Source organism: Misgurnus anguillicaudatus, chromosome 15 (genome assembly GCF_027580225.2).
Source record: "Misgurnus anguillicaudatus chromosome 15, ASM2758022v2, whole genome shotgun sequence".
NCBI lineage: Eukaryota > Metazoa > Chordata > Actinopteri > Cypriniformes > Cobitidae > Misgurnus > Misgurnus anguillicaudatus.
Genome location: NC_073351.2, coordinates 11055518 through 11070215, shown reverse-complemented (window position 1 = coordinate 11070215; position 14698 = coordinate 11055518).

Here is a 14698-nt window from a genome sequence, read left to right as displayed (position 1 = left end):
TGATCACATTTATGTTCATGCAAACTCGTTTTGTGTGTTTGTATTTGCAAATACAGCTGCTCCATTATGTCGAGGAGCAGAGATGAGCAATTTTACGCGTGTTCGACTACATGCACCGCTGCAAGAAACGACAGACGGTTGAGGTCCTCGTACCGCGAGAGCGAGTTGAGAAATCAAATGTAGAGGTCTAATTTCGAATCGCGGTACTTTGACGTCATCGAACACCTACTGCAACAACTCCTCCCTCCAACACAAAAAAACAGTCCGCACTGTTCAATCATGTAAAAACTTAATGGCACAAAATTAACTAAGTAGCACAGTTTGTGCAGGATGAGTTACAATGGCAAAATTAATTAAAATGTAATTAAGCAAGACTTCACGAGCCATTATACAAACCCTGCAATGAAACCTCTCTGCAAAAAGAATATAAATCACTTCAAAGTTTATTATAAAGGTTTGTAGGTTTTGGTCACACCATTTGTCATAGACGCACAAAGTCAGTGCTATTGTGTAGATATTTTCTTATTGGCTACGATGTTACGCGTTTCTTAAATATTTATGAAACCTGATTATCGAACACGGATTTTGCAATGTAGCTACCTTTGCGGTTGCGACATTTATTACTGCGAGTTTATAAATCTCATGTGCCATAACTCCCCTCAGCCCGTGTTTTCTCGCCTCACTCCATCATGCACTTTAAATCAGATCAACAGCCCCTGCTTGCCTGTCGTATATCTTATTACCTGTAGCTCACACAGTAAATGGCCTCGTGCCACCTCCAATTTCTTTACTAATCTTCTCCCCCTGCGCATTTTACGCCCACGTTCTGCGTCTCCCGGTGAATTTAGTGCATTAAGTTGCCATTAGGTTTGTGGTGTGGTTGTAACAGGAGAAGGTTAGGTAGAGTTATTCCATTTTATAACCTTCACTTTGCATGCAAATGCCTCCAGAGCTCCTTTAAACATTAATACTTTATGTAAGCCCCTGTATGTTTTTCATGGGCAAGGACAGGTGCCGTAGGAAAATATTAATGTGCGGTGAATAATAATTTGGCAAGTTGACTTGCTAAGGTTGTACCGTGTTCTTGAACGTTTGTCTTCGCTGAGCCTGTTTGACAGACAAGAAACCTTTTTTTTAGGTTGGACCTGAAATTCAAGCTCCTTTGAGAGCAGATCTGAATGTGACAAACTCGAGTCTTAAAAGCCGAAACGTCCATGCCAGCTGTTTTTGGACGCTCCCTACTGTATATATAATGCTAATGAGAGACATACGCTGTGAAATACTTGCATGTCTAATTAAGATACTGCTCTAATGCGAAGTGCTAAATACATTGAAAATAAATGGCAGAAATGTTAAACATCAACTGAAACTTAATGTGCCAAACGCCATCACGTGACATGAGAGTGTTACAAATTAAGATGGCAATTAATTTGTTAAGAAAATGTTTATATGCAGGAGATGCATAATTTGGGGTGATGGAGAAGGTTTGATCTTGATGAGATTTCAACACATGATTTAGCATGACAAATGCTAACTATAAATTCAGTCTGAATGTTCTCAGAGTATCATGCCATTAGCTTAGCAACATGCTAAGAGCAAAATATTTTGAAAACAAATGTGGTGTCTTTGTATAAAGCCTGATTTACTTCTGCGTCAGACCTACACCGTACCCTCTACGTCAGGGGTCTTTAACTACTGTTCTTCGAGGGCCAGATTTGAAAATATATATAATATATAAAGGGGGTCACAATTTCGATTTTAAATCGAAATCGATTGAAATTAAGTCCAGAGGTGGAAAAAGTAAAAAAATATTGTACTCAAGTAAAAGTAAAGTTACTTTTATAATATTTTAGTTAAGTAAAAGTAAAGTTACTTGTCTAAAAATCTACTCAAGTAAAAGTAAAAAGTAAGTCATTTTAAATTTACTCAGAGTAAAAGTTACTTTTTTACAGCGGGGAGAGGTGGAGGATTCTAGTATAGTTCAAAAACGACAAGGGAATATACATCTCAAACTAGTTGTGTTTAATTGTAGGAACATCTTTACAATGAAAGTGCAATAACAAAAAGTAAAAAAAAAAAAAAGCTTTTTTAAAGTAAGAAACCTTTATGGAATTGTTTAATGATTTTTACATGTGAGTTATGCACTTTTGAAGGTGGTCAGCAGCTACAATCACTATAGTAAGGTTGTAATTGATGTATTGCTGGTAACATACATTATTTTATTAAACTATATATAGTCTAAATGAGCATATATTGAGATGAGTGCCATGTCTATATACATTTGACACGTTTATTGTCTTCTAGCTTCCCTAACCTGGGTACCTGATGTCAGACCTTTACTCTCTCTTTCTCTCTCTCTCTCTCTCTCTCTCATGACCTGCGCATTCTCGAGGACGTTTTGAAGTTGTGTTTGACTTGACGCGAAGCTGCTAGACCTCGGAAGATAATGCGAATGGTATTAAAAACGCGTCGTGCAATTTCGTACTTAAGAGCATGAATCCTACCTTTCATAGAAATGAAACACTCGCTTCGTGTCAGTGGAAAGTGGTCGCTTAAATATGACCAGGGGTTTCTTTCATAAGATTTGAACTGAGGCGGGTCTGCATTAGTGCGCGCCTGTCTCGTCCGTCTCCATGGTTCTTTTTGCGCGTTCCCCCGGGCCCCGCCCATTTACATCCGTTGCGCGTCTTTATCACCTTGCTTTTTAAAATATTTTTTTACTCAGTAATGGATATGATTTAAATGTAGCGAAGTACAATACTTTAAATAAATCATACTTAAGTAAAAGTAAAAGTACAGATTTTAAAAACTACTCAAAAAAGTAAAAATACACAAAAAAACTACTCAATTACAGTAACGTGAGTAAATGTTATTCGTTACTGTCCACCTCTGATTAAGTCACAACCTCAAACTTCTAATTAAAAAATGGGATCATCGATGCTGCCACGCCCCCATGTCACGTCGGGTCGGCTTGCCAAGTCACTGCTTGACTGTACAGTAATATGGCCAGATTTTTCAAATAAAAACCGGGGACATGTCCAAGTTCAATAGTTAAAATATCATTGAAATCTTATTTGTTATTGTCTATGAATAATAAAAAAAAAACGAGGACAAAACCTTTTTTTAATGTTTTCATCTTTTGATTGTTGTTGAGTTCAACTTAATTCAATTAATTCCTGTAAATCACTTTTTTCCTTTTTACAATGCTCCGATATGACATTAAGTAATTTAAATGTCATTAAAGGGGACAGAGAATGAAAAAAACATTTTTACCTTGTCTTTGTTGAATAATAGAAGTCTACCCGCATTCACGAAAATACAAAAAGTGCTAGACATGCTAAACATCTCAGTCTCATAGAAATTCCTCTTTTAGAAATGTCAGCCAGAAAACAGCCCAATCTAAAAAACTGATGCTTATGACATCACAGGCATCTCACTGCCCCTCCACTTTAAAATAATTGGCTAATTTTTTTTGAATGGCAGCAAAGTACTGTTTAAGTTTTATAAATTGTTACATTTCAAGTATTCACAACATATAGTCAGTCTTCTCCTTATGACTTAAATTGCACTTCATGTTTTCTTTTTTCTAATTTTAAGACATATAGGCTAAACCGCCTTTCCATTGTACACTACATTCGGACACCACTGTTGAAGTTCTGCCCCTAGTGGCAGTCATAATAAAAATTTCAGATTGTAAATCCGTGTCAAAATGGAAAAGATGCTCATTCCAGCATGAGAGCCTTCGATCTACGATTATATTTACAGTTAATAATTTACTTGGCAGTAATCAATAGTTTTTAAAGGATTCAAGTGTTACTGATAAAGTTAAACAAAAAAAAAATATTAATAGTTTTCACCTTGCACACAGTTTTTTCCACCTTGTACACACACTGTAAAAAATATGTGATTTTTTTGTCAAATAAACATAATATTTTATGTTACTTTAACTTATAAAAACGTTGAACTTTAAAACTTAAAATAGTAGTCAAACAAGTTGTTTTATGCACCCAAAGCTCAAATTGTATCGAAAAATAACGCACCCACAGATGGTTGGCACCCCACACAGCCCATTTCTGACTCTAACTTCCAGTTTATCGGCCGTCATTTGTCATGTACAGTCGTAAGGCTTTAAAGCAACCACGCTGATTTGAAATCAGACAAAGATGAGCAGCGACTAGCACAGTTCTATGTTGTATAGACTATGTTTCAGTTTTCATTTATACTTCTGCTTTGTTGTCTGCTGTAGGCTAACCATTAAGGCAAAAGGCGAAAAAGCAGCAGCTTGTTGTGTATGTTGTTTCTGCTTTTTATCTGTAATTTTAAAAATTCACAAAAAATTGATGAAATTGTTTCATTTGATATATTTATTATACATAGACCACTTTTAAATACCTGTGTGCACTAAAGCCATTTTGTGTTCTTGCTGCATAAAAACTACTTTTTTATTTCTTATGAACCTATGAGTTTCAGGATATGGCCTTACATGACTATTCACCTAACTCAGAAATATAAATATTAGTAGTGCTATCATCAGTATATATACAGAGTTGGTGTCTATGTAGAGCACTACAAATTTATCACTTCTGATGTTTCTTAGGATTATTTAAAAGTCTACTTCTGTAAAGGCACAAACCCATAGGTTTGGCAACTTCTCTACAATAAAAACTTGATAACCCAACCTTACAAAATGCATCAGTCACTGTGACAGACAGGCAATCTCAAAGAAAGGGTCTTTTTTAAGATAAAGCTTTAAAGCATATGTGAGAATTTCCTTTCAGACTCTTTGAACATATTTTGTTAGTCCTTTTTGTAATGTTAAACAGTTTTAGCTCTTGAAAACACAGATCTTGTGTGTTAATCCAGCACAAAAGCCAGGGGGGATTGTTTGTGGTCAACTCAGATGGATTAACACACATGGATTTGTGTTTGTACTGCACACACACACACATGGCTCAGGAACACAAGGTACCCTTTCTCCAGATCTGCTGAGGTGCTATTTTATTTATCCTGTCTTTATTGTTTTCGCTTACTCATTGTGACCACTGCATTTATCATCACTATCTTCTGTTCTCCGGGTACAATGTCATTTCACCTCCACTGTCCCAACCCCTTTAAAAATCTGGGTAAAAACATGAGACAATCACTGTACCATGGTATCATGACCCATAACTTTCCATATGCAGTGCCTGGGGCTCTTATATGAACCTGAACAAATAAAGGTAGCACTTAGAGTTAAAAATAAAACGCGTTATAACCAAAATACGCTTTGCAGCCTTTTCATGGACAACTCTGATAAAGTACCTGCGGCCATCAGACAGTAATCTTTCTCTCATATTCGGCAGTCTCTACAGCAAATCAGATGAATTATTAAACGCGGTTCATTCAGGCGAGCAGGGCGCACGGCTTACTGCATAAGTGAGCTTGACAGGCGCTGTGTTTGTGTGTATATCTGAACACAGGGGGCAACAGTGTCCAGGGAAAGAGACTTCTGCAGTTTCCCTGCCATACCTGTGCCAGTCTGCCTCAGTCAAATACAGTCAGCAGCACGCTGTCATGAGTGAGATGAAGCATCAAACAATATCAAATCAGCCCGTCTATCACAATTTAGAAACTGAGCCTTAACTTGCCAGTCTTGCAGACTAAAATGACAATAAGTAAATCTAAGTTTAACTTAAATACAATTTTATAAATCTTATTTATATTCATGAAATGTAGTGGAGTGAAAAGTACCTCTGTGCATCGTAATGTAGTAAAGTAAAAGTTTGCCAAAGAAAAAGCACTCTGATAAAGTACAGATACTTAAAGCGTTACTTCAGACAAAATCTAAATGACCCCATGAGCAATCCGAGATACATATGTGACCCGTGATGGCAAAATGAATTGGAATGAGAAATGTTTCAAATGTTATTTATATTTTGACATTCTCTATTAAAAAAACAACAACTTAAAGGACAAGTTCGGTATTTTACACATAAAGCCCTGTTTTCAGATTGTTTATGATGAAATAGAACGCTTTTGACTGAAATTTCGACATATGCGGCTGCCTCGAGAAATTTCGGGTGTTTATTGTCTCACCTCCCACCTCTATAATGGGTGTATAGGTGCACTGGAACAGTCCTTCCTAATGTCTGTGTGTAGACCCTGGCTGTGTGCACTGAAGTGTTTATGACAATAAAGTAGTGAAACTCAATGTATTTATTTTTAAAATGTATTTTAAATAGGCCTATATGCTCATAGGTTTTTTGTAAAAAAAAAAATCACAGCACCCCCTGTTCAAAATGACTTCCAGCGGCCCTGCAAATAAAGATAATTTTTTGGTGTTTAATGACTATTTAGAGAATTGAGATCGCTAGACAAGGGTTTATTTTATGAAAACCTTAAATTCAATTTATACTTTCTTTTGCCTCTGGCTCAAAATTTGACGATGCACATTCTGACTCTTTTGCAAGCGCGGGTCACATATGTCCATCATCTTTCAGACAAACATATTTTGAATTATTTTAGTTAACGTCCTTGCTCTTTAAAGCTTAAAATCATAGAAAAAAGGAATCAGGGAACAACTTTTGACTTTAAATCCCAAGAAAGTGCATTCATCCTTCACAAAAGTAATCCACACGGCTCCAAGTGGTCTTTCGCGGGTAATCAATGCTATTTTTTAAGAAAAATATCCAAATTTCAAACTTTATCCACAAGTTTCCAGCGTCAAAAGTGGGCGCGTCTTCCGATTCGAAGTAAACAAGCGGGACGCATAGCGGGACGTGACACTCATTCCTTTATTAGATGACAGTCTAAAGATATAGCGATCCAAACTTGCTACCGACGTGGGAACACAACCTCAACGAAATAAAAAAGGGTAAAATAACAGTACCCTCCAAAGTAGATGTGTATGGGTTTGGCTTCTTATCCACGAAGTGAAACGAGCACACAAACAAGTGTTTGGGGGTGTTTTTTAATTTAAGTTCTTCAGCCATATTCTTTTTGATTCGTCAATCGTCTTTTGGGAGGTGATGGAAACTGTACAGTCATTGGCAGGAACACTCCAATTTAGTTTTAGGCTTATCACTTATGTTTAAGCCACTGACTTAGTTTATTCCGGTTATATGTACAACCACAAACAGTACATGTTGTCCCTGAGCTCTGTAATGACATCTCTCATAAAGGTTTGCGACTTTAAATAGTATTTTTTTTCCCAAAAAACACCTAACCTGTTCGCATAAATACCATTGATATACTACTTCCACCGCCTTACCGGAAGTTTCCCCCACTTTCTTTTTTACAGTAACGCCCCCCGGACTTGTGGATACACTATAATAACTAACTTATCTGTTAATGATGCCATCTTGGATTCGCGCAATTCACAGGAGTGCAGCATACCTATAGCAACCAATGCTCACTACACTAAATTTGCGTGAGTCCATGATGGCGTCGATACCAAATAGAGATGAATAGAGATTTAATATTAATTAAATAGCGATTAAGTTCTTTTGAACTATGAACACAGTTTTAATCATTTCTGTATAAATCATTTCCAAGCAAGGTCTCTGGAGGACAATAACTCCCTTCAAGCTCATTTTAACTTTTGCCTGACTGTGCAGTTTGTCGGTGTTGTTTTACGATTTTAACAGTCAGATGCATAATTGAAGAGCCAGAGCTACAGAATGATCAGATTAAGGACACTATCACTCATGAATGAGTCACTAATTATTTTTTGATTTCTCTTTCTTTCCACAGGGAAAGTGAACGTGTTTATGGCAGTGTAGGCGCCTTTTTATGGGTTATGCATGCAGTTTATCCATGTGGCGTTCACACCAGACGCGAAAGAGACGGCAAGCACGAGTGATTTACATGTTAAGTCAATGCAAAGATGTGAACAGGCATCCTTGCGGTACGCGCAAATGCCGTGGATGGTGCGTTCTGCGCGAATTGAGCGTTGCGTGGGAAATGCGCTAGTTGACAAATCTGAATTTTGGGGATATTCACGCCGCGTTAACCAATCACGAGCTTACTCTAGCAGTGACGTGATTACAGGGAGCGAGTGGAGTCGCAGAAGCCCCTCCCATGACGCGAATTTCCGCGTGAATGTCGCGAATTACTAGAATTCCACGCACGAATGAAGCAGGTAAACTTAAAATGTTCAAGCATCCAACTACGCACAAAAAGGGCGTTTTGCCGCCTCTACAGTGTCTGGTGTGAACGCCACATCACGTTTTGGCCACCTCCTGCGCTATGCATTTTTAAAGTAGCGGTCTTAGTGGAGTAGCGCCCAACGTCATTTGCTTTTTTCCATTGTCCAATCGAATGAGGGGAGAGGCGAACTTTCCGTTGTGGTGACAGAAGTTTAGTTGCTTGGAACAACCGGAGACTGCAGTTACTCACTGTCTCATGCGTGTTTGTGCACCTCTCCCCCTTAAACAAAGTTTCTGCTAATATGACAGTTAAAGGAATAGTCTACTCATTTTCAATATTAAAATATGTTATTACCTTAACTAAGAATTGTTGATACATGCCTCTATCATCTGTGTGCGTGCACGTAAGCGCTGGAGCGCGCTGCGACGCTTCGATGGCATTTAGCTTGGCCCCATTCATTCAATGCTACCATTTAGAGATAAAGTTAGAAGTGACCAAACACATCAACGTTTTTCCTATTTAAGACGAGTAGTTATATGAGCAAGTTTGGTGGTACAAAATAAAACGTGGCGCTTTTCTAAGCAGATTTAAAAGAGGAGCTACATTTTATGGCGTAATAGCACTTTTGGGAGTACTTCGACTCGGCGCAGTAACACCCTCCCTCTCCCATTATGAGAGTGAGAAGGGGAGCGGACTTTTCAGGCGAGTCTAAGTACTCCCAAAAGTGCTATTACGCCATAAAATATATTTCCTCTTTTAAATCCGCTTAGAAAAGCGCTACGTTTTATTTTGTACCACCAAACTTGCTCGTATAACTACTCGTCTTAAATAGGAAAAACGTTGATGTGTTTGGTCACTTCTAACTTTATCTCTAAATGGTACCATTGAATGAATGGGGCTAAGCTAAATGCTATCGAAGCGTCGCAGCGCGCTCCAGCGCTTACGTGCACGCACACAGATGATAGAGGGATGTATCAACAATTCTTAGTTAAGGTAATAACATATTTTAATATCGAAAATGAGTAGACTATTCCTTTAACAGCAAAAGAGTGCTCACGCTTCAATATTTGATTGACAGGACAGCTGCCTTGGTGGTTGCCTAGCAACATGAAAAGCCGCTCTTTTTTAAAGTGACTAAAATGGCAATGCGGCACACCTCTTGCGTTTCCAAGCGTTTAAAACGCGTTTGGTGTGATCGGTCCCTAAGTCTGTCATTCTCGCTGCAATATCAATGCATGTGTCATCCGTTTTAGGGGTAAAGAAATAACGCTGGGTGAGATGGGAGCTTTATGGGAAACTCACCAGCCGGTCTCTCTTGTGATTCCAACCCAGAAGTGACTTAAACTGAAATTCTTCAGTGAGAGGCTCCCAAAAGAGTCAATCTAATAGACCCCCATGTTAAAATGTCCAACTTTTTTCCCATTTTTTTCACAAAAAGTGTTTTTGGTCTATATAACTAATTTTGCCCTTTTGCACTTGAGTGACAGGTGGATTGATGCTGATGTCACTAGGTGAGCCAGGCACCTCAGCTCAAAAGGCCATTATAAAACTAGCTTTTAAGGAATATTTATCAAATATACGTATCTTATAAGCAACCTTATGTTTAAAAATGAGCTTTTTTGGCTTGACTCAACCGCACGGCTATAAACCTTCAGCCAGTACAGCCAGTGGCTAAAGTGATATGGAAAGTTCCCATATGTAGGGAGAAATATACAGAGAGCGATTTATACTCAGGCCCTGTGGAGAGACGGAGGCTGACTAATATGGTTGGCCTTCAAATCATCTAGATGCTAAACACTATCAACTCTAATCGTCCAGAGATTTGGCAAATAAATACAAAGAGCACAACAAATCAAAGTCTATTTGAGGAAACACAGCCTCCCTCCCTCCACACACCAACCCGGCGCTCCACCTCATAACGCAAAGTCAATACGTACCGTTGCTTCCACACAACTGACAAACAAGTGAGGACAGGAAGAGAAAAAGAGCAATGCAGTTATATAGCCATTATGGCGGTAGGTTAGACCCTCTCTTGTGGCAATAATGAACTCCATCAATCCTTATCCATTACACAGAGAGAGGCCGGGACCCTCCAGAGGGCGGCTCTTTGGGAAAGCGCATAAATCACACAGGGTATCCTAACAGAAGCAAATTTATAAATTTAGTGTTATGATGTGCATATAGCAAAAAGTACGGTGGTGGTACCATTGTATTGTGATTGTGTTAGATATCATAGCAGTTTGAGAGCATTCATGGTTTATTTTGTTACTCATTTACTATGATTACACAGTACCTTATATAAAGTAAAATATTCAGCAATAATTGATATATTAGTCAATGTTTCTATATATTTTTTGTAACAATAATGCCATGGATAACAGATAGCACAATATTGTTCAGGAACAGCGGTGACATTTAATAGATTGTCTGGCTTCTAACACTTCCCAATTTCCCACAGGGTCGATAAAGTACATATCTATTCTTCTAACTCTTTTTTTATTATCATTAAGAACACGACTGACCAAAACAACACATGCATACTAAAGGTGGCACAAAAACTTCGCTAGTTCACGTTGCCAGAATTAAATGGCTTGATTGCTGAGCATCTACTAATTCAATTTGATTTAATTACCCTGTTAATGCAACACATTTACACACTCGTGAGAAAAGCCAGCAGTGATGAGGGCTGGGTTGTATAGATAAAAATATTCCCAGATAAACACTGATACAACTGCAGATTAACAGGAAGCTCAGGGAGTTATGTGTGTTTGTATGCATGTGTGCAGTAATGCATGGTGCAGATATGCTATATCAACCTGGGCCATGAAAGCCAACTGTACTTATTAAGAGTAAATCTGCAGACTCCCCTGACATCCACGGTCGTTAACAATTACAACAAATACAAGACAGACATTACTTTATTTTGCATCACAGCACCACTGTGGCCTTTGGAGTTATCTTGAGCAAAAGTGGGAAGTTTAAAAAACATAATAAAGTGAAGTAAATAAAGTTTTTTCAAAGTTTTTTTAAAAACATCAAGGCCAAGTGTCCATATGGGTGTGCCTCATACATCTTGAAAAGTGAAGCCGCTGGCTCTTTGATAGCCCCCTGGTGACTGGCTGGAGTACAAGTCGTAAACCCCTCCCTCTCCATGCAAAGGAATGGGACTCGGCTCTAAATAAAAAAATGACATCTCTAATAAAAATTTTCCCCGAAATATAGTTTTGGTCCTTTAAGTTGTTATCACGCTGATATATATTCAAGTGTTCTTTTTTGCCATAAGTTTTATTTTAGCTACACTGTAAAAAAAATGTGCCTCCCTAACTCAAACTTTTCTAGTGACTGGTAACATTGACATTTTTCACTTGGGCCAATAGATTTTCTGTGAATTGAATTTTATCAATTGTGGCAACGATTTTTAATTAGCTCAATGGGAAATAACAGGTTGAACCAATTGAAAATAAGAAACCATGTTTTTGCCCAATTAACTTTTTAAAATTGTGGTAGCATTCTTTTTTAAATTCACCCAAACTGAAAATGTATATTGGTAAAATTATATTGATACGGAACCATGCTGAATTGTTTATTTCCCGTTGTCCTAATAGAAAAAAACCACTCAAACTATTTTGTAACATTTTATTCATTTTTTATTTATTTGTAATACCTTAAAATTGTAAACATACAGAAATGGTCTGCATACAATTGCACAGTAAACATAAGAAAATAATTATCTTTAAATAGAAAAGATATAACAAATATCTCCAAAAACACCAATATAAAAGTGGGGAGGGTTCCTCACCCAACGTTAATCACAATTTCATTTGAATTTAACATTCTCACACGAAGTAAGAGCTTATGAAACTACTTTAAACACTTTAAACATTTAAACAATGCCTCATAACGGTTCAAACATTAAACACCTAAAACATTCTACAAATTAAAGGCATAAAGTCTCACAAATTTTCCAGCACAACCTGCTCACTGGAAATGAATCTTGACATGGATCAGCAACTGCTCAGTGTTTCACGAATTCCCATTTTCATGTCACATGTGTAAAAGCCTTGGTACTCTGTAAGAAGTAAAAAAGTATCATTGAGTGTACATGTACCAAATGAAGCCAATGTAATAAATTAAACTAGATCAATATAGAATATCCTCAAAGTTTACACTTCTGAACATAGAAAAACGGCTGCTATTAGCTATATTGCTGTTCAACATTATGAAAATAAAACAGTTTTAATATAGAAGTACAGTTATTTGGGCATTGGACATTTTTCATTCCTATAGTTTTACTAAAATATCCTTTAGTGAGACTTTGGCAAATGTGTGGTTATTTGGTTATCCAACACAAATAATAGTAAAACTATGGTTCATTTTCTGAGGGATTAATTGTTCAAGCAAACCTATACTAATGTTAGGCGCTACTTCGTGTTGGTTTTATATTCGATTACTTACAGTACAGTTAACGCGCTGATTATTTATACATCTCGTTTGTTTTTGGCGGTGCACTTATTTGAGACTCGCGCTGTTGAGCTGTTTACAACACCAGGTAAGAAAGAGAGAGAGAGAGAAAGAGAGCATCCCTTTCATATCTACCCCTCGTGGATTTCATGACGCAAGATGACGACGGCAGCATGCGCGGCGCAGATCGATTGACACATGAGATCAATGTAACGCGAGATATAAGCTTTTGAATGGCTCTCGCGGAACTTGACTGGAACTCGGTGCGTTACACTGAGGAGAAAACATCATATGCTTTTTGTTTGTATGCTGTAATTATTCAGATTTTCACTCAGTTTAACTAAAAAATTACTTTAAAAATACTTAAAATGACTTAAATGTAAATATTTAAGTACTTACGATAACTTTATTGTAGAAAATGTCGATCATCAACTCCCGCACACCCACACTGAAGCCAATTAAATTCAGGTGCATTCCCATACGCTTTTCTGGCTCAAACTGTTCAGTCAACTCAGATTTTTTATTTGACATGATAAATTGGCTGAGCAGAGTTTAATATGTTCTGTGAATATACATTTTTGTTTTACCCCAATACCTTACGTTTTAATTACCACAATGCATATTTTTGTTTGGAGAGAATTATTTGGAAGCAATATGTTGAGTCAATACTTAACTTTCAGTTTTCACAATTTTTTAAAGTATAAATTTTTTACAGTGTAGTAATTTGATGCTATGGAAATGAGGCGCTATGATTGGTGAGGTTGAATTGGGCATGCGAGCGTTTGTGCGGAAGTTTGATACCGCGGCTCCGCCTCTGGCTCCACGGACGATTCCTTCTGCGTGTGCCCTGGCTCCAGACTGACGTCTTTACGTAACATGGCTGCGCATATGATCAGACATTTTTGGCTACAATTCATTACAATGGAAGGAAGCAACGACACGTTATCCATCTGTCAGTCTATAGTCCGAAAACAAAGGCGTACCGGAGTCGTATTTTGGGACAGACTCAAGAGTCACGCTGGAACAGGGCTTTGAACCAGATTTTTTCTCAATTAGTTCGTTCAGAACAGAAAGAGTATTTTAACGTTTCCAGTTTTTGGCTCATCCCTAAAATTGACGTTCCTGAACCGGTTAGAACAAAAAATAAAGTTCCCGAACCGGTTAATAATGTTCCATGTCAGCTGTGGGATATACAAATAAGAACGCTGATCAGTAGGACATTAAACTTAAATTATTAGTCAACATACTGTATGTTAATTGAGGTTACTGCCTCTTTAAGATAAGCACGGACCTGCTTTCTGCCACTAATCTATACATACACTTAAGACATAAACAAATGTTTTTTATTAGAAAAAGAATATTGTGGTATTTTGAGATCATTTTGTTTGTATGTGTCCTGTCAAGAACAAAAAGATTGTTCGCCTGCTTTTTGAAACGTGTCTCTCCGTGTATGCACTTTTGAGTGCACTTAATCATGTGCGCGCGCGCACACACACACACACACACACACACACACACACACACACACACACACACAGACGGAGGACGAATTCCAAATGGCACTTCAGGAAGAAGATGCAGCATAAACAGTCATTCCACATAAAGTAAAAATTACGTTGTTTTTAAAATAAGTTTAACATTTGCAAGCCTTTGAAACACGTGCAAATGATCAACTTTCACCCTATTTAAATTTGCGTATTAATCCGCAAATCACATGCGAGCCGAACCGTGGGTCGTGATTTGTACGGATCACGCTCAACTGTGATCCGTTACACCACTAATTAGTATTAAAAAAACAAACATCTTGAGATTCTTGGTAGATATTTCCCTCTTATGATTGAGCATTAGAGACTTGGGCTTGAGTAGGCTACTTGCTGGTGGCAATCTTTTCTCTGAGTCACCGACGACCGGAAGTGAACTTCATCGAGTCATATTGCACAGAAATCTTGCCGAAGAACGAAAAAAATAACTGGTTACCATTATTTTAAATAAACGATTCTGTTCCGGAACATATATTTTTGGAAAGTTTCTGGTTTCGTTTCTGTTCCTTTCAAAACATCAAAAGTTTCTGGTTTAGTTTTCGTTCCGTGAACCGGTTCAAAGCCTTGCG